The sequence below is a fragment of the Melospiza melodia genome, chromosome W (genome assembly GCF_035770615.1).
Source record: "Melospiza melodia melodia isolate bMelMel2 chromosome W, bMelMel2.pri, whole genome shotgun sequence".
NCBI lineage: Eukaryota > Metazoa > Chordata > Aves > Passeriformes > Passerellidae > Melospiza > Melospiza melodia.
This window is the reverse complement of record NC_086225.1, coordinates 2832816-2858681: the sequence shown is the minus strand read 5'-3', so window position 1 is coordinate 2858681 and position 25866 is coordinate 2832816.

Genomic DNA, 25866 nt, shown 5'->3' with positions numbered 1-25866 from the left:
TGCTATGCTGATCTCTGTGTGTGCCTAGGTGTGTGTGGAAGGGGAGGCATGTGAAGGGGAGTGTGTATGTTTGCTTTACAATTGTTGTGGCAGATTCATGCCTCAGCTCCACATTTTGTTTTAGAAAGGTCACACAGAGTGGATATGAAGTTTACTATCAACAAGAGATCAATTCTCAAATCATCCATTTGACTCTACCTTATAAATCATGTGCTTTGTTGCATATTTTATCAAATATACCTTCAAGCCAGATGGAGGAAGGAGGATGTGGGAATCCCTCCACCATCTTGCAACTTTTATGCAAGTAGGTTTTCAAGAAAATCATCATTTCTCTTTTAAATATGTCTGGAACAGGCATGATGGTAGTGTCAACCTGTTGGAGTTTTTGTTGCTGGAAGAAGTTGTACAAAAGGATTGGTTTTTACATTGACCAATTACTGAATCAAGCGCAGGAATACATTGGAAATTCAACTGGGGGTTCCTTTTCCCAGCAGACTACTTCTAGAACGAGCTTGTACACTGAAGCTGACTCTTTTGCTGTCTTTTTGTTTCTTTCCTATTTTCTTGGCTTCTTTGCCACTATCTAGACAATTTTGGAACTTTTTTCCCAACTAAAATGGTTTCAATAGTCTGATTGTGGTCATACATTTTTACAAGGAATTTTTAAAATCTTTCCTTGAGTTAAGAAAGTCAAGGACTTAGGTCTTTTTCTTCCCTTATCAATATTGCAATGAAATTGATAAATAAAGACCAACTCTTTGTTTTTGTTTTTAACCCAAGTAGATAATTCCCATCCATTCATCCATTTTGTGGACCAATAGTTGCCATTCTGATGTAAGTTGTCACTTCTTAACAATAGGCATTCTGTGACTATGTTGACAGCACTTTGGGTGAAGATCCTAACTGGTCTTAGATACACATAGGGAGAAATTTGCTCAGCCAGTGTCAGTCTTAAGCATGTGTATCAGAAGATCTTTCTATAGCTGGGAATTTTCCCATGAAAGGGATTCAGTTAGGGAAGAGACACTTGTCCCAGAGTTTCACATTCTTCTTGAACACTGCTTAAGGAACTTAGATGCCATGTCCATTTGGATCTCTGTCTGCACAGAACTTTGTCATGCCAGTGCTTGAAATGCATCTTGAAGAGAATTCACTAGCACAGAATGAATGAGAGTGGAAGGGGTTGGTGGGGCTAACCAGGCCCAACCCCCCTGCCTAAACCAGGATACCTAGAGCCTCTTGCCCAGGATTCTATCTGGGTGTACTTTTAATGTCTTCAAAGATCCAGGCTCCACAATCTTTCTGGGCAGTCTGTGCCGTGGTTCAGTCACCCTCACAGTAAAGAATCATTTACTGATGTTCAAAGGAAATCTCCTGTATTTCAGTGTGTGCCCACTGCCTCTTGTCTTTTCACTCAGCATCACTGAAAAGACACTGGTTCCCTCCCCTTTGCACTATTGCTTCCATATGTATGTGTGTTGCCATGTAGAGATATGTCAAAAACCTCCCTGAAGCCCAAGCAGATAATATTCCCTTCATCTACCAGTCAAGTTGATTCATCAGAGGAGTTTGAAGAGATGTTCAGCATGAAATTCCCCTGAAAAATCATGCTAACTACATTATTTTGTCATCTTTCATGTGCCTGGCAAGGTTTTCCAGGAAGAGCTGCTTCATCAACTTCCTGGGGATAAAAAAGAGGCTGGCTGGTTTGTACTATTCCGAGTCCTCCTAATTGCCTTTTTTGAACATGGGTGTCATTTGCTTTCATCCAGTCTTTAGCCTCTCTTGTCGTCTACATCTTAGCAAAAAGCTTTTTCACTACATCTGGGAAGGAGAAACTGTGCCAGCACAGGAAACAACTCCCATCGTGTTATAGACATTGCACGGAGGTCTGCCAAGTGTTTGGCAGGAAGAAAAGAAAAGTTGTCCAAAACAGCTTCCAATCGAATGTTCATGTGATTAGAAAAGTCAGGAGAGTGCAAAGGTACTGTTTTCTATCAGTTGGCAAGCTGCGCACACAATCCCAGTGTTGTACAGCTTGCTTCTTCACCTTCCCGAAGCTGCCGCTCTCTCCGGCTCCCGGAGGCGAAGAAGCGGCTACTTCGCGCAAAGACGATTGTGCCGCTCACAGTGCTCTCCTTAGCGCGACTTCTGCCGAAAGACGCCCCGGAGCGGCTCTTAGCTCTGGGGGGCTCCGTACCTTCCAATTCAATTTTTAGGCTCGACAAACCAAATGGTATACTTGCAGCATTAGGGCAGGACATTGACTGGACTTTCTCCTTTTAGAGAGAAGCTAATGAAAAAATTTCACCGGAATCAGAACAGGCTGTAAAACAAGAAAAGTGTCATGAAAATAAGCCAGCCTTATCGTCTTAGTCTTGCTTGTTGTGATTGGCCAAGAATGAAATGTGTCAACTCTGTGTTTCTGGGTATCACATCTGTAACAGGTACTTCAGCTGCTGTACTTCTCTCCTAAAGTTAAGAACAGAATCCAAGGAATTGTGATTCCATGGTCTCAATTCACCCTATGGTGCCGAAAAAGGAGTGGAAGGTGCACGGGTCAATTAACTTGAATGGCCTATGTAAATCCGCGGCCACTGATTTCCTGAAGGCTTCAGCATGTTAGTTGCCTATGTTTTTCTTGGAATTGTTTTAACCTTTGGTCATGTTTTTCTTGGGATTCTTTTACCCTTTCCCCATTAGTTCAGCCTTTGCTCTCAAGCCTTTGCTGACATTTCCAATATCTCGGTAGCCTGGAAAAGTGTTGTCTTTATTGATCACATCATTATTCCCTTCCAAGGGTTGTTTGCCTCAAGTCTCAGTTTGGCTGGTTTTCTGCAAGTTGATTGTCAGAGGGCAGCAGGTGTTTTGTAAGAGCAAGTACACAATCCCATAGCTTGCTTTTCTTTTGATTTGGCCTGTCTAGAAAATGGAATGACTGAACATCTCTGAGAGGCTTTTCTCTCCCCATTAGGTTTCACTGGAAGGGCAGATGCAAATCGTCTACCTAAAGCCTCGGCACAGAAGAAAGTAGTGGTTTGCTGCTGCATATAGGTAGAAGCTTACAAAAGGAAGGCCTTGGGCTGAGGCCCATTACTTTGGCTAAGTAGAAAAGGACTGTGGGAAGGTGAGGCAGCTGAATTCGAGGTAGATCAACAAGTTCTAGAACCGTCGTGTGTTCACAGCGTGGTGCATGGTGGTTGGTTGAATTGTGTTTGTTATGGCTTAAAGCTGTGGAACTGATAAAGGCCTGAGTGTTTCAAAAGCCTGGTTTTTGCAAGAAAGCAGCTCTCCTTTGCATCTGCCTGGGGACTCTGCATCACCATGGACCCTCACTCCCAGTTTGCCAAGGAGATGATCAGTAGGAATGTTGCAGAGCTGCTGTGTGCATCTGAATGGAATGGCAGAGAGTGAAGTGCTGGACATTTCTGGCTTTAGTACAATGCTGCTGCATTGGTGCCAGTTTAGTTGGTTTTCCATCAGTGGCCTTTCTGTCTAGAAGTACACTGCCCAGAGTCTTTGATGCCATTTCCTTCCTGTTGTTTTCATACCTTCCTTCAGTTGAAAGGATGATACAACCTTTACATTTTGAAGATCCCTGTTAGGAAACACTATGCCAGAGGAGTCATCGCTCCCTTTTCTTCTGCCTCCTTTGTCATTTTCAGAGACTCATTTCAAATTTCTGCTAATGTCAAGAAGAATACTGAGACTACTTAGAAGGGTTGACGCTCTCAGCTGCTTTCCTCTTTCATACTGCTTCATACTGGATGTGACTTCAAGGCCTCGTTTTGTCATCTGCATTTTGCCGTGATCCAAAGCTAAATATTCCAGGCCTGTGAACACAAAAAGAACTCTTAGTCTTTTGCAAGAACTACCCCTAGGAGGATTTGTGTTCAGTTTGATCTCTACAGTGTTTCAGAAAAAAGGAGATTGTACTCTCTTCTTGTGTACTCTCTTCTTGTGCTCTCATTTCCCTCTCTCTGCCTTGCATGCCCTAGTTAATCTACCGGCGTGACTCATTTGGCATCATCTCATGGTGAAAATTCTGCATAGTTTCATGTCCTTACAAATGCCAGTTGCCAAGGAGCCTATCTAACCATTCAAGGGGCAAAGAATTGTAGGGCTGGCAAGTTCAGGTGCTGAAACTGTAAGTCATGCCATATCAAAGTGACAGAGCAAATCAATTGATCTAGGACTTTCAGCTGGACACCTTTGAGAATAGCAGCTTGTCAGCAATGACACAGCCATCTTCCTAGCTGTATTCCAGAAAGAGGAAAGGGACACCTTCAATGGTTAATATGTTTGGCATGAGAAAACAGCAAGAAATGTACCGCAAAATACTTTAGTCAGATAAAGTGCGTTTCTCTAGTGAGAATTTTGCACTTGTTCTTTCTTGTCTGTGCCTTTACTTTTCACAGAAGACAGGGGAGCATTTCATTATTACTGTTCTTTTGTTTTCTTTTGTCGGCCTCCCTCTTTCCACCTGCAATTAACAAATTTGCCTTTCTTTACTGGCTTCTCTTTCTTTACTTCTACAAGTTTACATGAGGTCATCCAACCTTATCATCAATGTTCTCAGACAGTGGAGAGAAGTAGAAGGTACAGCTAAATGGATAAAAGAAACCCACAAAAATAGACAGGTTTTTACAGTCTTCTGTGAGAACATTAGGACACAAGATGTCTTTGAACTGAGTAATGCTCTATTGATTTAACTTTTAGTCCACTCGTTACAATTATTACACGTGTTTGCCCTTTAGTACAGAGCCTTGGAACTAATCCAGGCCAATACTTTGGCTAATTTTGTTTTATTTCTAGTGAGGACTTTGTTTCTTAAGGAATAGTCCAGAGAAAGAGTGTCCATGGTACAGTTACGGGTCATAAATTCTGGTACAGTTTGTGCTGGTAATGCGTCTAGGAAAGAAAGGTTTGACATGTTTTTTGACTTTCAAATGGAATCATTATTTGAAAAACCTAAGAGTTGCGGTTCCCCCCCCACCCCACACCCCAAGTACTTCTCTTTGCACTATTACTCAGGGATTACACATAAAAGCCCACCCTGTAAAATACGTTGCAGATACTTTGCAATAAGTGCAGCTTAGCAGCTAGAGATGATAACGTGGGTTAAATAACATTGCTTCTGTAGTGATGGAAACTCTGTCTACGCAGACATACTCAACAAAGTTTACGATGGCTTAGCTCCTGTGCTCAAGTTAACGTGCATTTTAGAACTTCCCAAGAAGGTGAATTCAACCTCCTTCATTGCTCTCTGCTGGAGTCCCAAGAGAATTTCAGTCTGCTTTTTGTCATTTACAGCTGTCACTGCTTAGCTCTTGAACGTGAGACTCCCTCATGACTGATGAAAGTTGTCTAGTTAAGAGTGGGTGAAAGACATGGTCTTGCTCTAGAAGGAGATGAGAAGGTTTCTGCAGTCTTTGTCATCTCTACTGCTTGTGATTTCTATACAAAACCAGTGGGAAGTTTTCTGAAGGCAGTCCAGAAGCTGGCAATATGGACAGCTTACAGCCGAACACTTGCTGCAGTGCAACCATGGTGACACCAGAAAGGACTTCAAAAATTTAAAAGGGCAAACAAAGCAGTTGGAAGGAAAAGAACATGAACCATTATTCCATTTTTCTAATCTATCTTTCTTTAAATCATCATTTTCGTGCAGTTTCGCAGCTTGTTTTGGTATCCCTCCGAAGGAATCTGAGACAGAGTAAGCTTTTTAATGGAGTAGAAGTGAGAAACGCAGGCCAAGTTGCCTTTTTTGCCATCAAATACCAGTTACGCTTGAACTACCCTTTGCTTAAGGTGCTTAGCATACACTAAGAATTGATTAGCACATTTTGATGTGAGCAAATTTTACTGTCATGACTGAGTAAATTTTGCTGTCACTCAGAATTTTACTGTCGTCTGAATAGCAATGTTTGTGTCAAAATAGTATTTTGTCTCCTGTATCTGCAGCAGGTAAGCCTTTTGCTGTCAGCAGTGTTGCTTAACCTTTCATGTCATATCCCTCTTCACATCCATCTTCTGCTTAAGGCTTATTAATCTACTTTAGAATTGGCACGTGGAATAAGACTACTTTTCCTTTTTGAAAGCTAATGTCATTTGACCTACTTACAGCAAATAATTCATTAATTGCAAGTCCCCAGCTAGCATCTTTTTGGCATATTCTAACCTTCTAAAGAAGTAACAAAAGCACTCTCCAATACATTACTTCTTAAGCACACAAAATGCTTCCCTCCTTTGCAGTTGGCATCTCTAAAATGAACCACATGTCTGCGGTATTTTAACATGCGCCATATTTAGCCAAGTCATTCATAACAAACAAAAAGAAGTCCCTTCAATTCAGAAATAGTTTTCAATTGTTCTTGAATATACAAAACATACCCTTACCGTATGCATTGCATGCAGATTTAATGGTCGTGAAAGCAAACCCTATGTTTCTCTTGTGATAGAAGGGTTTTCCACAGTTTTCCACAATTGTTCTTGACACACTTTTCTACTGATATGACTGTTAGGAAACTTGAAGGTACTTCTAAGGTACTGTAGTAAGCAGATAAGGAGAAGAGGTTGTGCCTTATTTCTGGCTTCCTTTGGTTTTCTTTTTGGTTTTCTTCCTCTTGCTCTTTTTCATGTCACCTTTCTAGATATTGTGATTTAGATTGGTAGTTTACTAAGCTGTGTTTTCTGTCGGGAATTCTTGTAAATTCCGAAAGGAACCCAACCGGTGAATAGGCATCTTGTTATGATTTGCTAGCTGCATAGAAAATCTTCCTGCTGCTCTAAAATGCTTTGATTTGATACGCATTTTTATCACCATTCAAATGAAAAGAGAATGGTTCCTCTAGCCACTGCTTTTGTATTGGATTCAGTTCAGTGTTTGCTAACGGTGCAAAAAAGTCCTGCTGGAAGAAAGGATCTGCATAGAAATTGACCAAGACATGTGCTACACGGGTCTTGGAAATGTCTGAAGTTTCTCTACCTTTCTGGCAGTCTGTCTTCACAGCAAGACTTGAGGAGGGCTTTTGCTAGCATTTCTTTGACAGAAAGCAAGAACAAAGCAAGCAAAATGGAGCAGCAAAAGAAGATAGCAGCAAAAGGCACATTATCCCCTCTGTTATTCATGCATCGATGGAGTATACCATCTATGCATACTAATAAATGGGGACTCCAGACAAAGGAGCAAATGCAGATGAATTTCAGGGAAGGAAATTAGTGGAGAGCTAACTGCAGTCCCTCGACTTCACAAGAAATGGTGTCCGGTAATCCCAACCAGAAAGAAATAGAACTCCATTTTCAAATGGGTTGCCACCTATGGTCCTCTCTTCTTCCTGTATGAAGGAACTGTGTTTTGAATCAATCTTCAAGATGGGATGGCTAAAGACCTTAGATGCCTCCAATTTTATTTTATTTTTTTTTTCAGAAGCAACTGTCTCAAGACCTCTTTAAAGCTGACTTTTTCCCTTAAGATGCCATCATTTAAAAGAGCACCTTTTCATTTAACAGGGTATTTCAAACATCATTTACGAATTTAGACTAAAAGTAACACTTTTCCTAGTAGTCTTTCATTTTTTGCAGCTCAGTGCTAACATAGGCAGCAAAGAAGAGAACAGACCACAGCTCTTTCTGGAGCATCTTGAACAAATGCCCTTGCTTATGTTCTAATCATTCACTTCACCAAAATACCTAATGATGAAGAAAAGGTTGTTTACATGGCAATGAATGGGTGTGATTTCTCAAGTAGAATTTGTATCACGTAGATGATACTTGGCAAACAGCAAATGAAGGGGTTTTCTTCAGCTCTCAGACTGATGTTACGTGTGGGTAATTAAAAGAAAAGATAACAAGAAGGATATTTTTAACATGTGAATTTAATTACACCCCTACCATGGGCATCTGAATCTTATTAAAGAAAGATAGGATCATAAACCCTTTGCTGATGGAATGTAGCCTGTTCATTGGTTGAAATGAAGCAGGTAGACAGGACATATGAAATATTTTTTTTGTGGATCAAACATTTATTTTCGAAAGTGATGCTGACAGATGGTGACCTCACCAATTTAGATATTGCCAGTAGACAAGGTTGCATAACTTGCTCCATCAAGTTATGCCTTGGAATCATCATCCAAGGGGATTTTACCTGCATCTGTGAAAATGTGCCTACCTTTTTCACAATATTTTTGCAGCAGCATTGTTAGGCCTGATCAGCTGGTATGGAGGGTGAATTAGCAGCAGCAGCAAGGTGACTGGCCAGGAGAATTTGCTTCAAAGGATTTTGATCTCCTGGATATTTTGAAGATCTGCTTCAGCCCTGTTTGTCAAACACCACCTTTAAAGGGTGTTAAACAATTGTTCAGGCTGGCTCCTGAAATTCTTTGATATGCAGAATGGTTCCCAGACCCAAGGAAGCAATACTGCCAAGTCGGGCTGGTTTGATAGTACCAAGTGGCTCCTGCAATCTGCCATCAAGAAGTGGGGCAGGTGAGTTTTGTTTGCAAGGGAAGAGGGCTGTGGTTTCTGTTTGGGTGCCTGTGGCTGAGAGTGGCCGGCTGGCTCCGGAAAATCCACGATACGCAGGGTGGTTCTCAGCCCTAAGTTGCCACCAGTGCCAAGTCAGGCTGCTTTGATACTACAACGAGGCTCCTGCAAACTGCCATCCAGAAGCAGAGCAGGTGAGTTTTCTTTTCCAGGGAAAAGGACCGAGGTTTGCGTTTAAGGGCCTGTGGCTGGGAGTGGCCGGCTGGCTCCTGAAAATCCACGATACGAAAGATGGTTCCGAAACCCAAGCTGGCACCAGTGCCAAGTTCGGCTGATTTTAGTGCCAAGTGGCTCCTGCAATCTGCCATCCAGAAGTGGGGCATGTGAGTTTTGTTTCCCAGGGAAAAGAACCTTGGTTTGTGTTTGGGGGCATGGGGCCGAGAGTGCCGGTAGGCTCCTGATATTCAATAATATGCAGGATGGTACACAGACCCAGGGTGGCACCAGAGCGAAGTCGGGCTGGTTTGACATTGCCAAATGGCTCCTGCAATCTGGCAGCCAGAAGCGGGGCAGGTGAGTTTTGTTTGCACGGGAAAAGGGCCCTGGTTTGTGTTTCGGGGCCTGTGGATGGGAGCGACCAGTTGGCAACTGAAATTCTTTGATATGCAGGATGGTTCCCAGACCCAAGGTGGCTCCAGTGCAAAGTCAGGCTGGTTTGATGTTACCAAGTGGCTCGTGCAATCTGCCGTCCGGAAGCAGGGCAGGTAAGTTTTGTTTGCCAGTGAAAAGGGCCGTGGTTGGTGTTTTAGGGCCTGTGGCTGGGAGTGGCCGGCCAGCTCCTGAAAATCCATGATACGCGGGAGAGTCCCCAGACCCAAGGTGGCACCAGTGCCAAGTCGGGCTTTTTTGAAACTACCAAGTGGCTCCTGCAATCTGCGATCCAGGAGTGGAAGAGGTGAGGTTTGTTTTCCATGGAAAAGGGCCGAGGTTTGTGTTTGGTGGCCTGTGGCTGAGAGTGGCCGGTTGACTCCTTAAAATCTACGATACTCAGGATGGTTGACAGATCCAAGAGGGCACCAGTGCCAAGTCAGTCTGGTTTGATAGTACCAAGTGGCTCCTGCAATCTGCCATCCAGAAGCGGGGCAGGTGAGTTTTGTTTGCCAGGGAAAAGGGCAATGATTTTTTACTGGAGGCCTTTGGCTGAGAGTGGCCAGCTGGCTCCAGAAAATCTGCGATATGCAGGATGGTTGCCAGTCCCAAGTTGGCAGCAGTGCCAAGTCGGGCTGGTTTTATAATACCAAGTGGCTCCTGCAATTTGCCATCCAGAAGCGGGGCAGCTGAGTTTTGTTTGCCAGAGAAAAGGGCTGTGGTCTGTGTTTGGGGGCCTGTGACTGGGAGTGGCCGGTTGGCTCCATGAAATGCATGATACGCGGGAGATTTCCCAGTCCCAGGCAGCCCCAGTGCCAAGTCGGGCTTGTATGACAGTGACAAGTGGTTCCTGAAATCTGCCATCCTGAAGCGGGGCAGGTGAGTTTTGTTTGCCAGGGAAAATGGCCATGGTTTTTGTTTGAGGGCCTGTGGCTTAGAGTGGCCGGCAGGCCCCAGAAAATCCACGATACGCAGGATGGTTCCCAGACCCAAGGTGGCACCAGTGCCATGTCGGGCTGGTTTGATAATTCCAAGTGGCTCCTGCAATCTGCCATCCAGAAGCGGGATAGGTGAGTTTTGTTTGCCAGGGAAAAGGGCAATGGTTTTTTTCTGGGGGTCTTTGGCTGAGAGTGGCCAGCTGGCTCCTGAAAATCTGCGATATGCAGGATGGTTGCCAGTCCCAAGTTGGCAGCACTGCCAAGTCGGGCTGATTTTTTAATACCCAGTGGCCCCCGCAGTCTGCCATCCAGAATCGGGGCAGCTGAGTTTTGTTTGCCAGGGAAAAGTGCCGTGGTTTTTGTTTGGGGGACTATGGCTGGGAGTGGCCGGCTGGCTCCTTAAAATCCATGATTCGCGGGAGAGTTCCCAGACCCAAGGTGACACCAGTGCCAAGTCGGGCTGTTTTGATAGTACCAAGTGGCTCCTGCAATCTGCCATCCAGAAGCCGGGCATGTGTGTTTTTTTTGCCAGGGAAAAGTTCTGTCTTATGTGTTTTGGGGGCTGTGGCTGGGAGTGGCCGGCTGCCTCCTGAAAATCCATGATACGCAGGATGGTTCCCAGACCCAAGGGGGCACCGACGCCAAGTCGGGCTGTTTTGATAGTACCAAGTGGCTCCTGCAATCTGCCATCCAGAAGCGGGGGAGGTGACATTTGTTTGCAAGGCAAAAGGGCTGTGATTTGTGTTTTGGGGCCTGTGGCTGGGAGTGGCCAGCTTGCCCCTGATTATCTACGTTACTCATGATGGGTCCCAGACCCAAGGTGGCACCAGTGCCAAGTCGGGCTGGTTTGATAGTACCAAGTTTCTCCTGCAATCTGCCATCCAGAAGCGGGGCAGCTGAGTTTTGTTTGCCAGGGAAATGGGCCGTGGATTGTGTTTGGGGGCCTGTGGCTGGGAGTGGCCTGCTGGCTCCTGAAAATCCACGATACGCAGGATGGTTCCAAGACCCAAGGTGGCAACAATGCCAAGTAATGCTGGTTTCATAGTAACAACTGGCTCCTGCAATCTGCCATCCAGAAGCAGGGCAGGTGAGTTTTTTTTGACGAGGAGAAGTGCCGAGGTGTGTGTTTGGGGACCTGTTGCTGGTAGTGGCTGGCTGGCTCCTGAAAATCCACGATATGCCGGGTGGCTCCCAGACCCAAGGTGGCACCAGTGCCAAGTCAGGCTGGTTTGATAGTAACAAGTTGCTCCTGCAATCTCTCACACAGAAGCTGGGAAGCTTAGTTTTGTTTCCAAAGCAAAAGGACCGTGGTTTGTGTTTGGGGGGCTGTGGCTGGGAGTGGCCAGCTGGATCCTTAAAATCCATGATACGCGGGAGGGTTCCCACACCCAAGGTGGCACCAGTGCCATGTCGGGCTGGTTTGACAGTGTCACGTGCCTCCTGCAATCTGCCATGAAGAAGCGGGGCAGCTGAGTTTTGTTTGCTGGGGAAACTGGCCGTGGGTTGTGTCTGGGGGCCTATGGCTCGGAGTGGCTGGCTGGGTCCTGAAAATCCACGATACCCAGGATTGTGTCCAGACCCATGGTGGCACCAGTGCCAAGTCGGGCTGGTTTGATAGTACCAAGTGGCTCCTGCAATCTGCCATCCAGAAGTGGAAGAGGTGAGTTTTGTTAGCAAGGGAAAAGGGCCGAGGTTTGTGTTTGGTGGCCTGTGGCTGAGAGTGGCCGGTTGGCTTCTTAAAATCTTTGATATGCAGGATGGCTCCCTGACCCAAGGTGGCAAAACTGCAAAGTCAGGCTGATTAGGCAGTTCCATGTGGCTCCTACGATCTTCCATCCAGAAGCAGGGCAGGTGAGTTTTTTTTGCCAGGGAAACGGGCCGAGGTTTGTGTGTGGGGGCCTATGGCCGGGAGTGGCCGCCTGGCTTCTGAAAATCTACGATACGCAGGATGGTTGACAGACCCAAGGGGGCACCAGTGCCAATCGGGCTGGTTTGATAGTACCAAGTGGCTCCTGCAATCTTCCATGCAGAACCAGGGCAGCTGAGTTTTGTTTGCATGGCAAGGACCGTGGTTTTTTTTTGGGGTCTGTAGTTGGGAGTGGCAGGCTGGCTCCTGAAAATCCACGATACGCAGGATGGTTCCCAGACCCAAGGTGGCACCAGTGCCAAGTCGGGCTGGTTTTATAGTACCAAGTGACTCCTGCAGTCTGCCATCCAGAAGCAAGGCAGGTGAGTTTTGTTTGCCAGGGAAAAGGGCCGTGGTTTGTGTCTGGGGGCCTGTGGCTGGGAGTGGCCGCCTGGCTTCTTTAAATCCATGATGCGCGGGAGAGTTCCCAGACCGAAGGTGGCACCAGTGCCAAGTCGGGCTGGTTTGACAGTGCCGAGTGGTTCCTGCAATCTGCCATCCAGAAGCGGGGCAGGTGAGTTTTGTTTGCCAGGGAAAAGGGCCATGGTTTCTGTTTCAAGGCCTGTGGCCGGGAGTGGCCGGCAGGCCCATGAAAATCCACGATATGCAGGATGGTTCCCAGACCCAAGGTGGCACCCGTGCCTAGTCGGGCTGGTTTGAGAGTGCCAAGTGGTTCCTGCAATCTGGCATGTAGAAGCGGGGCCGCTTAGTTTTGTTTGCAAGACATGAGGACTGTGGTTTTTGTTTGGGGGGCTGTAGCTAGGAGTGGCCGACTGACTCCTTAAAATCCATGATTCGCGGGAGAGTTCCCAGACCCAAGGTGGCACCAGTGCCATGTCGGGCTGGTTTAATAGTAACAAGTGGCTCCTGCAATCTGCCATAGAGAAGCGGGGCAGCTGAGTTTTGATTTCCTGGGAAACGGGCCGTGGTTTGTGTTTTAGGGCCTGTGGGTGGGAGTGGCCGGCTGGCTCCTGACAATCCACGATACACAGGATGGTTCCCAGACCCAAGGTGGCACAGGTTCTAAGTCAGGCGGTTTGATAATACCAAGTGGCTCCGGCAATCTGCCATCCAGAAGCGGGGCAGGTGAGTTTTGTTTGCCAGAGAAAAGGGCCGTGGTTTTTGTTAGGGGGCCTGTGGCTGGGAGTGGCCGGCTGGCCCCTGAAAATGCACGATAGGCAGGATGGTTCCCTAACCCAAGGTGGCTCCAGTGCCAAGTCAGGCGGGTTTTGTATTACCAAGGGGCTCCTGCAATCTGCCATCCAGAAGCGGGGCAGGTGAGTTTTGTTTACCAGGGTAAAGGGCCGTGGTTTGTGTTTGAGGGCCTGTCACAATGAGTGGCCGGCTGGCCCCCTAAAATCCCCGATACGCAGGATGGTTCCCAGACCCAAGTTTGCACAAATGCCAAGTCAGGCTTTTTTAATATTACCAAGTGGCTCCTGCAATCTGCCATCCAGAAGCGGGAAGGGGAGTTTTGTTTGCAGGGGAAACGGGCCCTGGTTTGTGTTTCAAGGCCTGTGGCTGGGAGTGGTAGGCTGGACCCTGAAAATCCACGATACGCAGGATGGTTCCCAGACCCAAGGTGGCTCCAACGCCAAGTCGGGCTGGTTTGATAGTACCAAGTGGCTCCTGCAATCTTCCACCCAGAAGCGGGGCAGGTGAGTTTTGTTTGCCAGGGAAACGGGCTGAAGTTTTTGTCTGGGGTCCTCTGGCCTGGAGTGGGCGGCTGGTTCCTGAAAATCTACGATACGCAGGGTGGTTTCCAGACCCAAGGTTGCACCAGTGCCAAGTCTGGCTGGTTTTATCGTACCACGTTGCTCCTGCAATCTGCCATCCAGAAGCGGGGCAGGTGAGTTTTGTTTGCAAGGGAAAAGGGCCGTGGTTTTTTTCTGGGGGGCTATGGTTGGGAGTGGCTGGCTGGCTCCTGAAAATCCACTATACACAGAATGGTTCCCAGACCCAAGGTTGCACCACTGACACGTCGGGCTCTATCGACAGTGTCAAGTCACTTCTGCAATCTGCCATGATGAAGCGGGGCAGGTGAGTTATGTTTGCCAGGGAAAAGGGCCGTTGTTTTTGTTTCGGGGTCTGTGGCAGGGAGTGGCTGGCTGGCGCCTTAAAATCTGTTATTCGCAGGATGTTTTCCATGCCCAAAGAGGCACCAGTGCCAAGTCGGGCTTGTTTGACAGTACCATGTTTCTCCTGCAGTGTGCCGTCCAGGAGCGGGGCAGGTGATTTATTTTTTCAAGGGAAAAGGGTCGAGGTTTGGATTCGGGGGCCTGTGGCGGAGAGTGGCCGGCTGGATCCTGAAATTCATTGATATGCAGGATGCTTCCCAGACCCAAGATGGCACCAGTGCTAAGTCGGGCTGGTTTAATGGTAACAAGTGGCTCCTGCAATCTACCATCTAGAAGCGGGGAAGCTGAGTTTCGTTTGCACGGGAAAAGGGCCGTGGTTTGTATTTGGGGGCCTGTTGCTGGGAGTGGCCGGCTGGGTCCTGAAAATCCACGATACGCAAGATGTTTGCCAGACCCATGGTGGCACCAGTGCCAAGTCGGGCTGGTTTGATAGTGCCAAGCGGCTCCTGCAATCTGCCATCCAGAAGCGGGGCAGGTGAGTTTTGTTTGCCAGGGAAATGGGCCGAGGTTTGTGTCTGGGGGCCTAGGGCCAGGAGTGGCCGACAGGCTCCTGACAATCCACGATAGGCAGGATGGTTCCCAGACCCAAGGTGGCACCAGTGCCCAGTCGGGCTGGTTTGATAGTACCAAGTGGCTCCTGCAATTTGCCACCCAGAAGCAGGGCAGGTGAGTTTTGTTTGCCAGGGAAACGGGACGAGGTTTGTGTCTGGGGGCCTAAGGCCGAGAGTTGGGTGTTGGTAGCAGTCCAATTAAATGGTAGCTGCAGTCCTCCTGGAGTGGCAGATGTAGTTTTGTTGAAGCAGTGATCCTTTAGAAGGGTGTAGCCTTCCTCTGAGGGTCCAGTGGTGGTGTAGATGGGTCTAACCTTATTCTGGATATCCAGTGGAGAAGACAGCTGCTCCTCTGGGAATCCAGTGGGAAAGGGCTGGCTGTGGTGTTCCAAATCTCAGATTATATCCAGGTAGGAATGCTTGGCTCCTCCCTCTGGGCAGAGCTTTTCACAATGTGATGATGTAATTTTATCAGTCATGCAGTGACACTCAATGGTCCATTAACAGAAGATATCTCTCTGGAGGGAGGATTGGTTGTGGAAGAGATAAAGAAAACTGCCCAATTAACAGAAGATAACTGCCCCACCTCTAACACATGGGAATAGAATACGCACCCCCATTTCTAACCTAAGAAAGCCTTTAATAAATACCTGCTTTTACTCTCTTAATCTTGTCTAGCCTCTGTTCTAGGTAGCCACTCCAAGGCATCAGAATAGCTGCTGTGGAGGAAGAGGGCATTAGGCAATTGAACACATTGCCTGGACTGTCAGACAATCCTTCTGTAGTTGGGCTTCTGAAGGTGGAAGAGCAACATGTCCCAGTTGCCACCTCAACAGTGCACCACTGGCAGTACCAGATGAACTAAGATGCTGTGATCCCCATCCACAAGATGATCTGTGAGCTGGAGAGCCAAGAGGTGGTCAGCAAAACCCACTTACCCTTCAACAGCCCCATTTTGGCCTGTGTGCAAGTCTGATGCAGAATGGAGATTGACTGTGGACTATCGTGGCTTAAATGAAGTGACTCCACCATTGAGCGCTGCTGTGCCAGACATCCTGGAGCTCCAGTACAAGCTGGAGTCCAAGGCAGCAAAGTGGTATGCCACTATTGACATTGCTAACGTGTTTTTTTCTATTCCTCTGGCAGCAGAGTGCAGGCCTCTGCTTTCACCTGGAGGGACATGCAGTACACCTGGAAGCAAGTGCCCCAGGAGTGGAAGCACAGTCCCACCATCTGCCATGAACTGATCCAGGCTGCACTGGAAAAGGGTAAGGCTCCAAAACATCTCCAGTACATTGATAACATTGTTGTGTGGGGGAACACAGCAACAGAAGTATTTGAGAAAGGAGAGAAAATCATCCAGATTCTCCTGGAAGCTGGCTTCGCCATCAAAAACAGCAAAGTCAAGGGACCTGCCTAAGAGATCCAGTTCTTAGGGGTAAAGTGGCAAGACAGACTGTCAGATTCCCACCAAGGTCAGCAATAAGATCACCATGATGTCTTCCCTGACCAGCAAGAAGGAAATGCAAGTTTTCCTAGGTGCCATAGGTTTTTGGAGGATGCACATTCCTGAGTACAGCCAGATTGTGCACCCTCTCTACCTGGTTACCCACAAGAAGAACTATTTGCACTGGGGCCCTGAACAGCAACAAACTTTTGCCCAGATCAAGCAGGCGACCCCTCATGTGGTAACCCTTGGCCCAGTCAGGATGGGACCAGAGGTGAAGAATGTGCTTTACTCTGCAGCCAGAAACAATGACTTGTCCTGGAGCCTTTGGCAGAAGGTGCCTGGGAAGACTCAAGGCCGCCCACTGGGATTCTAAAGCTGAAGTTACAGAGGGCCTGAAGCCAACTGCACCCCAACAGAGAAGGAAATCTCGGCCACCTGTGAAGGAGTTCAAGCCGCCTCTGAGGTGATTGGCACAGAAGCATAACTCCTCCTGGCACCCTGACTACTGGTGCTGGAGTGGATGTTTAAAGGAAAGGTTCCCTCTACCCACTATGCCATGGATGCCACATGGAGGAAATGGATTGCCCTCATCACACAGCGCACCCATATTGGAAAGCTGGGATTTTGGAAATAATTGCAAACTGGTCAGAAGGTGAAAACTTTGGTCTCACTGACAAAGAGGAGCAGGAACAAGTGACATGGGCTGAGGAAGCTCCACTGTACAACCAACTGCCAGCAGAAGAAACATGCTACGCTCTTTTCAGCCGAGATAATTCATCACATGACAAACTATTGCAGTCCGATTTTAGCTGTATGTGGTAAGGAGACAAGGTTTTGCTGTATCAGGGGGTGAAATGTCCTGCCACACTCACTCCTCCTTGCCCTTCCCCTGCAGGTGGCTGGAGAGGACAATTGGAGGCACAAAAGGTAAAGAACAATTCGCTAGAAAAAGTAATGAGATAAGAAAATCAACAGTAGCAGCAACAATATTAATAACAAAAGTGCACAAAATAGAGAGTGATTCACATGCAAAATGCTCACTTAGCCAAACCTGACCACAGCCATGCCACCCTGACCTCTTCCTCCAACTTGAAACCAGCATTACCCAACTGCTCCCTCTGGCTTGAGACTGGCACCAACCAACTAATCCCTCCAGCTCAGGACCAGTGCCAATCTTACTCAACTGGAAGAAACCCCTTCTCCCTAGAAGAGAGACCCTTTGCCCTTGTCCCCAGAAATGACCTGAGGTGGTATAGAATAACCTTCAAGTCCTAGCCATGTCCCCTCCCAACTACTGCAGAAATTGACCCTGTCCTGGTCGAAAGCAGGACATTATCCACCCCTTATTCTCTACCATTTATGCATGCCCAGATCCTACACCTTCCAACTTCATACATATACATCTATAAATATACACAAGCATAGGTATCATTGCCATAGTCAATGGTTGTCCCTCCAAGATGTCTGTTGAGTTCATTTAGTCCATGACTGTGGGTTCTGTCTGTCCTAGATATCTTCCAGGGCAGGAGGGCTGTTGTGCTGTGGCCTGGTTGCTGCATCAGGACCTCATGACTGGTGTATTTAGAGCAGTCCATCTTCATTGTCCATGGTAGTTATGGCACACAGTGCTAGTGTCATTCAATATTATACAGTTCAAAACCCCCATGTACCATAGAAGGAGATAAAGTCCCTGTGGTGCATATTAGGAATGTGTTAGTGTGAGAGTCTGTCCGAATTTTCCCTCATCTGCCTCACGATTGTCATTGGGGGACCACTGAAGAGAAGACCCCCCTGTCTGGTATCTCTGGCTCTGAAGGAGAAAGTCACACGCCAAAGGCCCTGAGACGTGAAAGCACAGTGTTATTGTTTTCACAGGTGTTGTTTGCTGTACACTAAGAAGGGGGCATCGTGCCCTTTTTGTGCAACAATAGCTTTGGAAGCTGTCCCACCTCTCGGCCTGGCTGGACTTCTCCTGAGTTTTGGGTGGTCCCCCATGGAAGATCCTCACCTGTTTTACAACCACCGTGACAGACAGACTGAGACATGAAACTCCTATGTGAAAAGGCCCCTCTCCTCCTTCCAAGGACTGGGACTGAAACCCCCAACCCAGGGGAGGTGTGTGGGGGGAGGCAAGCTGACCAAAGCGAGATGCTTGCCTGCAGGTTGTGACCACTGGACCAAGAAAACAATGACTCTCATTTACTGCTGAGAACATAGACTACCTGTTACATCTATTCTCTATTTTATCTGTTTCCCCCCCCCCCCCCAATTTTCAATAATAAAAACCTCTGAGTTAGCTAGAGATTTTGAGATCTCCCCAGCGTAACAGGAGGATCCTCGACTGGACCGGACCAAAGGACTTTGTCTCTGTGTTGGTAGCTATATCACCCCCCCTCTCTCTCTTTCTCTATCTTTTCCTCTCCCTTAATCCCTCTATCACATTTTTGCTGTGGTTATTTCAATAAAACTGCATTTATTTTGATTATCACTGTAAACCCCCTTATACCGTGTCAGTTCTTTTGCACCCAGAGATCACTCCTACGAACCACCACGTTACCCGTTCACTAGGACGGGTCATGACAGTTAGGGAAGACAGTTTGGATTAGTCCTACCTCAAGCAAAAGCAAACCCATCCGTGGGATGGTTTTTGCTCAAGGACCCGGGTGCACTTGGTGGATAATGCAGAGGGATGGGGAAACACGATGTGTACCTCAAGGGGATTTGATTTTTTGGGTGAGAACAGTCTGTAATTTTGAATTGTATATTTGTTGCTGAATGACACTGGCACTGTATGTTAGAACTCCCATGGCCAATGAAGATGGACTGCTCCAGATACACCAGTCATGAGGTCCTGATGCAGCATGCAACCACCTGACAGCACACCAGCCCTCCTGCCCTGGAAGATATCTAGGAAAGATAGAACTCTCAGTCATGGACTAAATGAACTCAACAGACATCTTGGAGGGACGACCATTGACTATGGCAATGATACTTGAGCTTGTGTATAGTTATATATGTGTGTAGGTATATAGCTGGAAGGTGTAGGATCTGGGTGTGAGTAGATGGTGTAGAACAAGGGGTGGATAATGTCCTGGTTTCGACCAGGACAGGGTCAATTTTTTGGCAATAGCCAGAAGAGGGCATGGCAAGGATCCTGAAGGTTATTCTATACCACCTCAGGTAATTTCTCAGGGCAGGGGCAAAAGGACTCTCCCTCTTTTTCTGGGGAGAGGGAGTCCCTAGGGATCAAGTAAACATGATAAGGGGAGAGCTGATTGGTATTTGTTTATTGTTGCGGGCTTTCCATGTAAATCGTTTCTTCATCTTATACCTTTTGTTATCAATATTGTTGCTGTTACTGTTCATTTCTTATCTCATTGCTGTTTCCAGTAAGTTGTTTTTATCTCAACCTGTGCCCATTGCCTTCTGTGCTTCCAACTGGAAAAGGAGGGAGGTGAGCAGTGGCTCAGTTTTCGCAGGAGTACTAAACTGGAGAACACCATTCCTAAACTATGACAATGACTATATGCTTTTTAGGAAAGACAGACCAGGAAGGTGAGGTGGTAGAGTTTCCTATAGCGGTTGAGAATAACAGACCACCATTTTGTTATTAAGCAGGATCGTTTTTATTAAAAACACATGAGTATTTATATGTTTCTTCTGTGTACAAGTTTTAGGACCAACTACATAGCCAGCCAGTAGGAGAGAGCAACCACACAAAACCGAGAAAAGTAGAGGCAATGCTTCTAGCTCTTACCATTCATCCCACACACATTCACAGCCTAGTTTTCTGGGTTGTACATCAAAGCACAGGTATTTATGGCTGGACTTGATCCTTTGGTATGTGTTTTCCTGATTTGCGGAAAGACTTCACAACTCGTGAAAGTTATAAAGTAGGTTTATTCAGTGCCGGACACATGTGGGATCTCTCTACAAAGACATGCACGCCGCTCGAGGAACTTAGTCCCCTTTTTATCTTCTAAAATGTTATATATGCACCAAGTGTTTTGTGGAGAAAAGAAGAAACCTCACAACTTTATAAAAGTTGTAAAGCTCGGTATGTTTATTTACGGCACAGGACACATGCGGAGAAAACTCTCCTCAAAAGGCATGCGTACCTCTGAGAACTTCAGATCTCCTTTTATCCCCCTCCTAAATACATATGCATACAGTTTCACAATAGGTTCATACATATTCATTTTTATGGGTTTCGTGTGACTTTTACCACTAGTTCCTTTTTATCAGAAAGAATTCCGAGGTCAGGCTGACTTGCCCTTACAGCAGTCCCTGTCTCTCTCTATCATCTTCTGTCTCCTCCCCTTTATCTCTGTCCTTCACTGAAGTAACTTCACTGAGATTAGGCCTTGCAGTCTGGCTAAATAACTACGATTTCTAACCACAGACTCAAGTCAAAAATGTACATTTCACTTAAATTAAAATGGATTTCTATCCTGGAAAATTTTCACTTTGCTTCACAAGTTTCACAATAGATTCGTGCATATTAATTTCTTAGCCCCGCTTCGTATTATAATTAGCTTATCAGTCCTTCTGCGCTTGTGCAGTGCTGTCTAGTGGTCATTCTTGGGTGGTCACCAGAGGAAGAAAAACGAGTCTTCATCACTGTGAACTTTTCAACATTTTTTTTTTTTCTCAGCGCGTGCTCTTTAGTCTCTTGGTTGTAGCTCAAACTATAGTGCTGGTCTAAGGTGGTTTGGAAATCGAGGAGCTTCTCTTATCTCTAACAGATTGTAGGCTTTTGCAATCCTTCTACTTTGTTTGGGCTAAGAAACTCTCCTTATCAGGAAATCTTTGCATTCCTTTTGTCCATTTTTTCAGGCCTTTGCAAGCATGGCAAGTTAAGCAAGTTAAGCAACATACATAGTCTAAAACAGCTATCTTAAATCCGAAATTAATTTCTAACCCCCATGTCTCATTCTCATGGGAGAAGAGCTGTTAATCAAGGTCAGGGTGGCCCGAGCAGGCCGCTACTTCTACATCTCCCCCTTTTTTTAAGGTGGAATCAATCACAAAGGCAGCCATCACTTTTGCTTCTGCCTTTTATCTGATTCCGAACAGTCTCCAGAGGAAAAGAAATCCTGCAATGAGAAGAAGAAAGCGACCCATCTCCAAAGCGCTAAACAGCCATATGTGTAAATTCAGTCCCTTAAATCAAGTTTTTGGGCTAAAACAGGCAAAATTCTTAGCAAGTGCATCATAGAAACTCTGTGCAGACATGGTTTGGAGCTTTTGAGATTGTTTCCTAATGCAATCTCTTAATGCATTTATGTTTCTATCCATACTTACAGATGTTGGGGTGACAGGTGTTGATGTAAGGAAAGAGTTAAACAAAGACCAGCAGCAGCAGTAGTGTATCTCTGGACAGTGTGTACCTGAGACAGAACTGGACAAATGAGTTTCTACTTCAACATAGATCTGTACACTCTTCAAGCTCCTTTACCATGGCTTTGGAGAGAACAATAGAAGATGTCAAGTGGACAGATTTATTGTAGAGCTGTGATTAAGCCTGTAAGCTCTAACAGAAAATGTAACAAAAAAACCCCCCAAAACAACGCTCTTAGCAGTAGATTTATATATATATTTACTGATGCTTCTAAATAAAACCTTAGATTAACTTCCATCTCTGCTGGTGTCTCTCATCCCTTCATGCATCACATATGGAAAATTCCCCTTTTAGCTGAGCCTTCACCTTATCCCAGGAAGTTTCAGAACTGTTACACTCTACAGGGGTAACATACATTAGCATCTGTATGCTGCCAATCACAATGAAGGTGTAAGCAAGTATTTAGGGCATCTTGTTTTTCTCCTATCCATTAGCAAGGCAGCCTCAAGGGCATCTAAGCATGCCAGTATTTGCTAATCAGTCACTGTTTGCATTTGTAGTCTCTCTGTGAAATTATTAATTACAGCACTAACTTCATGAGCTGTTTTTACTGATTATGTTAAGGCAGCAATAGCAATAGTAGACAAAGATAAAATAACAATAGCAGATAAAATAAAAGCAATACGCCAAGAAATAAATATCTTTGTTTGTTTGGACTCTAAAAACAAGCACTTTAGGTACACAACTCCTAATTCTCCTTCCCATTCCAGTGTAAGATTCACAGGAATCCCTAGTCCTGCATGCTGACATAGGGGTAAGAGATAAGTAAAGTTCCTCTCAGTATATTTTCAGGGTGATGCAGGAAGTGTACATAGGGTTAATGGCTGCGTTCCAATATGATTGATTTCAAGGTTCAACTCTCGCATTTGTTGTTAATAAGAATGCAAAAAGATGTGTTATGCAGAGCATGATGTCAAGAGTTTTGATATAAGTGGCATTCATCCAATACGTAGATGACACGTCAGAATAACTCAAAACCCATATTCACGGAGACAAGAAAGGGAGCATTAATCACCAATGGACTGTATGAGGGAGGGATTCACCACTGGCATCATGGATCTGTGCGACAGACCCTGAGAGTCCTCCATTCCTCAAGCTAATGCTTCCTGATCAGGAGCCATTTATATCACATCTGGCATTGTTACAGATAAAATGACCTTGTGAACCCCATTCTGACACTGATATATTAAGGGAGTGTATCTGATGTTGCCCAGGGTTATTCATCCTGTATGGAGACCATGAAATATGCACTGAAGGTGAGACAGCTCTAAAGTCACATGTGGGAATATTATTTGGAGCTATGGTGGTATTTACAGGCTTATGTGATGTATTAACACCTGGAATTTCAATTGCTCGTAAGGTAGTCTTTTTGCCAGTATAATTTTTTATCAGATGCATGTGTAATGTGAAAGGGATGTAAGTGCTATCACTGTGAGTAGTTACGCATAGGGGATAAGAATCTGCTACAAAAGTTTGATTTCCTTCAACTGATAGGAAATCTGTCCCATTAGTTAATGACCCAGACAGAGGGAGCCATGCCCCTTCTAGCATTTTAGAGTTGCTATTAGAAATGGGAATTTCTGGGTCCCTAGGTTACTGGATGAAACACTGGAGGGTCATAAACATTAACCGAGTAGATTTGTGCATTGATACCCATAACACAAGAGCTAACCAGCCAAAAATAAAGGAAAGGTCTTACTTTCGAGTTAGCTGATACAATGGACAGGAAGGTATTTGCGGCATTGGGTTCCGCCCTCACACACTGCATCATTCCACAGGCCTCAACATCCAGAGCCTTGAGATCACCCCATGTTATGTTTTTACTTCTCTTCCTCTTCTTCTCTGTTGAGGGGTTGGTCAGCTTCAACTTGATCATCTCTGGCACAGGATTTTGCTGGGTGTCCCTCCAGCTCATGGTACGGTTTGACAGCTTTAGCTGGTACCCACAATGGGCCTGTAGGGGATAGAACACAAGCATACCCTCGACCTCATATTAATAGACCAATGGGTCCATGCCAGACGGTTGTATAAGGAAGCTGCCTGTATAAAACTTTAGGATGTTGCAGCCTACCCTTGGGGCTTTTAAAGTGACATTCCACAGCTGTAAGAGTTAAAGGGTCATTAGAACAATTTAAGAAATGTAAAGTAAAACAAGCAAAATCCAGTTCATCCTGCAGTGCCACTCTAGGGTTCCCCCTTTTCTGTTTGACAAGGAGATTTTTGAGTGTGTGATTCATCCGTTCCACAACCCCTTGAGAGGAGGAGTTGGGGGCAATTCCAAAGGAGTGGCGAACACCCCAGGCTTGTAAAAATGTAGCAACAGAATTGGATTGACAAGCAGGGCCATCATCAGTGTAAATTTTCTGTGGCTGGCCCATAGTCACACACTCATGGAGAAAGTGATGATGAACATCTTTTGCAGATTCACCTGTATGTGTGGTGACAACTAAAAAGCCTGAAAATAAGTCAATAGAACAATGAACAAATTTCTGCCAGCCAAATGATGGAATGTGCCTAACATCACTTTGCCATAATTAACAGGCTGTAAGCCCTCTGCATTCTACTCCAGCAGGCACATTAGGAGAAGAAAAGTGCTGGCAGTCAGGACAAGCGCTAACAATCATGCGTGCTTGGGACATTGAAATACCATAATCTTCAGATAAAGCAGCAGCGTTTTGATGAAAAAGGCATGAGGTTCTGAGGCAGCTGTAAATGTCTGATTAAATACAATTGCCATCGTCAAACAGTCAGCAAGAGCATTTCCTTCTGTTAGGGGACCTGGTAAGCTAGTATGGGAGTGAATATGCATAACAAAAAATGATGCACGACAAGAACGAATGAAAGTTATTAAATCAACAACTAACAAGGCCACATTAGCAGTATTTATAAGGTGCAGAGAAACATCATGCATCCGCAGAAGTATTCTGGTAACACATGCGCTATCTGCTATGAGGTTAAAAGGTGAGTTAGGAAAAAGCCGATACATCACCACCGCAGCTCTGAGTTCGACTACTTGCGAAGAGCCAGCCTATGTGACAGCATGATCCTTCCACTCGACTCCATCATGCCAAGTCACCGCAGCTTTGTGAGTTTTTCCTGATCTATCTATAAACACAGTTATGGTATTAGGAATTGGGGCTGAGGTGACAAGAGTTAATGCTTAATGGGAGAGAGTTCAAAGCCTAAAGGAGTTTGTGAGATGGTAAATGTAATGAATTTTTCCCTAAGAAATCATCAAAAGAGACAGAAAAAGCTATTGAGTCTCATAGTAAAGAATCAAATTTGTGCCTCTGCAAAGGAATGACAATATCAGGATCTTGCCTTAATATTTGACTGGTGCATTGTCTCCCTCTGGTAAATGCATCAAGGCACATTTCTAAATGAGTGGTTATTGTTTACATAGAAGTATGGGGAAGGAATACCCATTCTAAAAAGAAATATCTTTGCCATCTGTGGCTACATGACCAAGAATGGCAAAAGGCTGAAAAGTGTTAATAATTACAAAAACAGGCACAGGTAAATCCTCAACATAATGAGTCGCATTATAGGAGCTAATTTTGTCAGCAATTATCTCAAGGGCAAGATGTGCCTCCTTTGTAAGTGTTCGTGTAGAGAAAAGACCAGCGTCACCTTTCAGCAATTTGAACAGAGAACTCATTTCTTCATTTGTGGTGCTGGACATTGGCCTAACCTGATTTATGGTGCCTAACAACTTCTGCAAGTCATGTAATGTTTTTATGAAGGCATCAATTTCAGGGATTGTGGGTTGATATATTTCTCACTTATATACCATCCGAGATATTTCCAAGATGCCATTTTTTGTACTTTTTCAGGAGCTGTTTTTAAGCCGCAAGATTCCAGCCTTGGAATCATATGTGAAAGGATGGTGTAAAGCTCAGCTTGATGTTGTGAAGTAATTAAAATGTGATATATATGGTGGTATATCAAAGCATTGCAAAACTTCTGTCTGATCGGTTCCAAGGCATTGGCTACAAAAAGGTGGCAAATTGTCAGACTATTTTTCATACCTTGTGGCAAAACAACCCAATGATATCTCTTCATAGGTGCCTCACAGTTTACACAGGGTAAAGAGAGCGCAAAGCAATAACAATCCTCTGGATGTAATGCAATCACATAAAAGCAATCCTTAAGATCAATCACAACAATTGGACATTACTGGGGAATCACTGAAGGACTGGGTAGCCCTTGTTGCAAGGCACCCATAGGTTCTATTACCCAATTTATTGCTCTGAGATCTTGCAGAAGTTGCCACTTCCCTGATTTTTTCAGTATCACAAATATGGGGGTCTTTTACAGAGATGTGGATGGTACAGTGTGTCCTAATTTAAT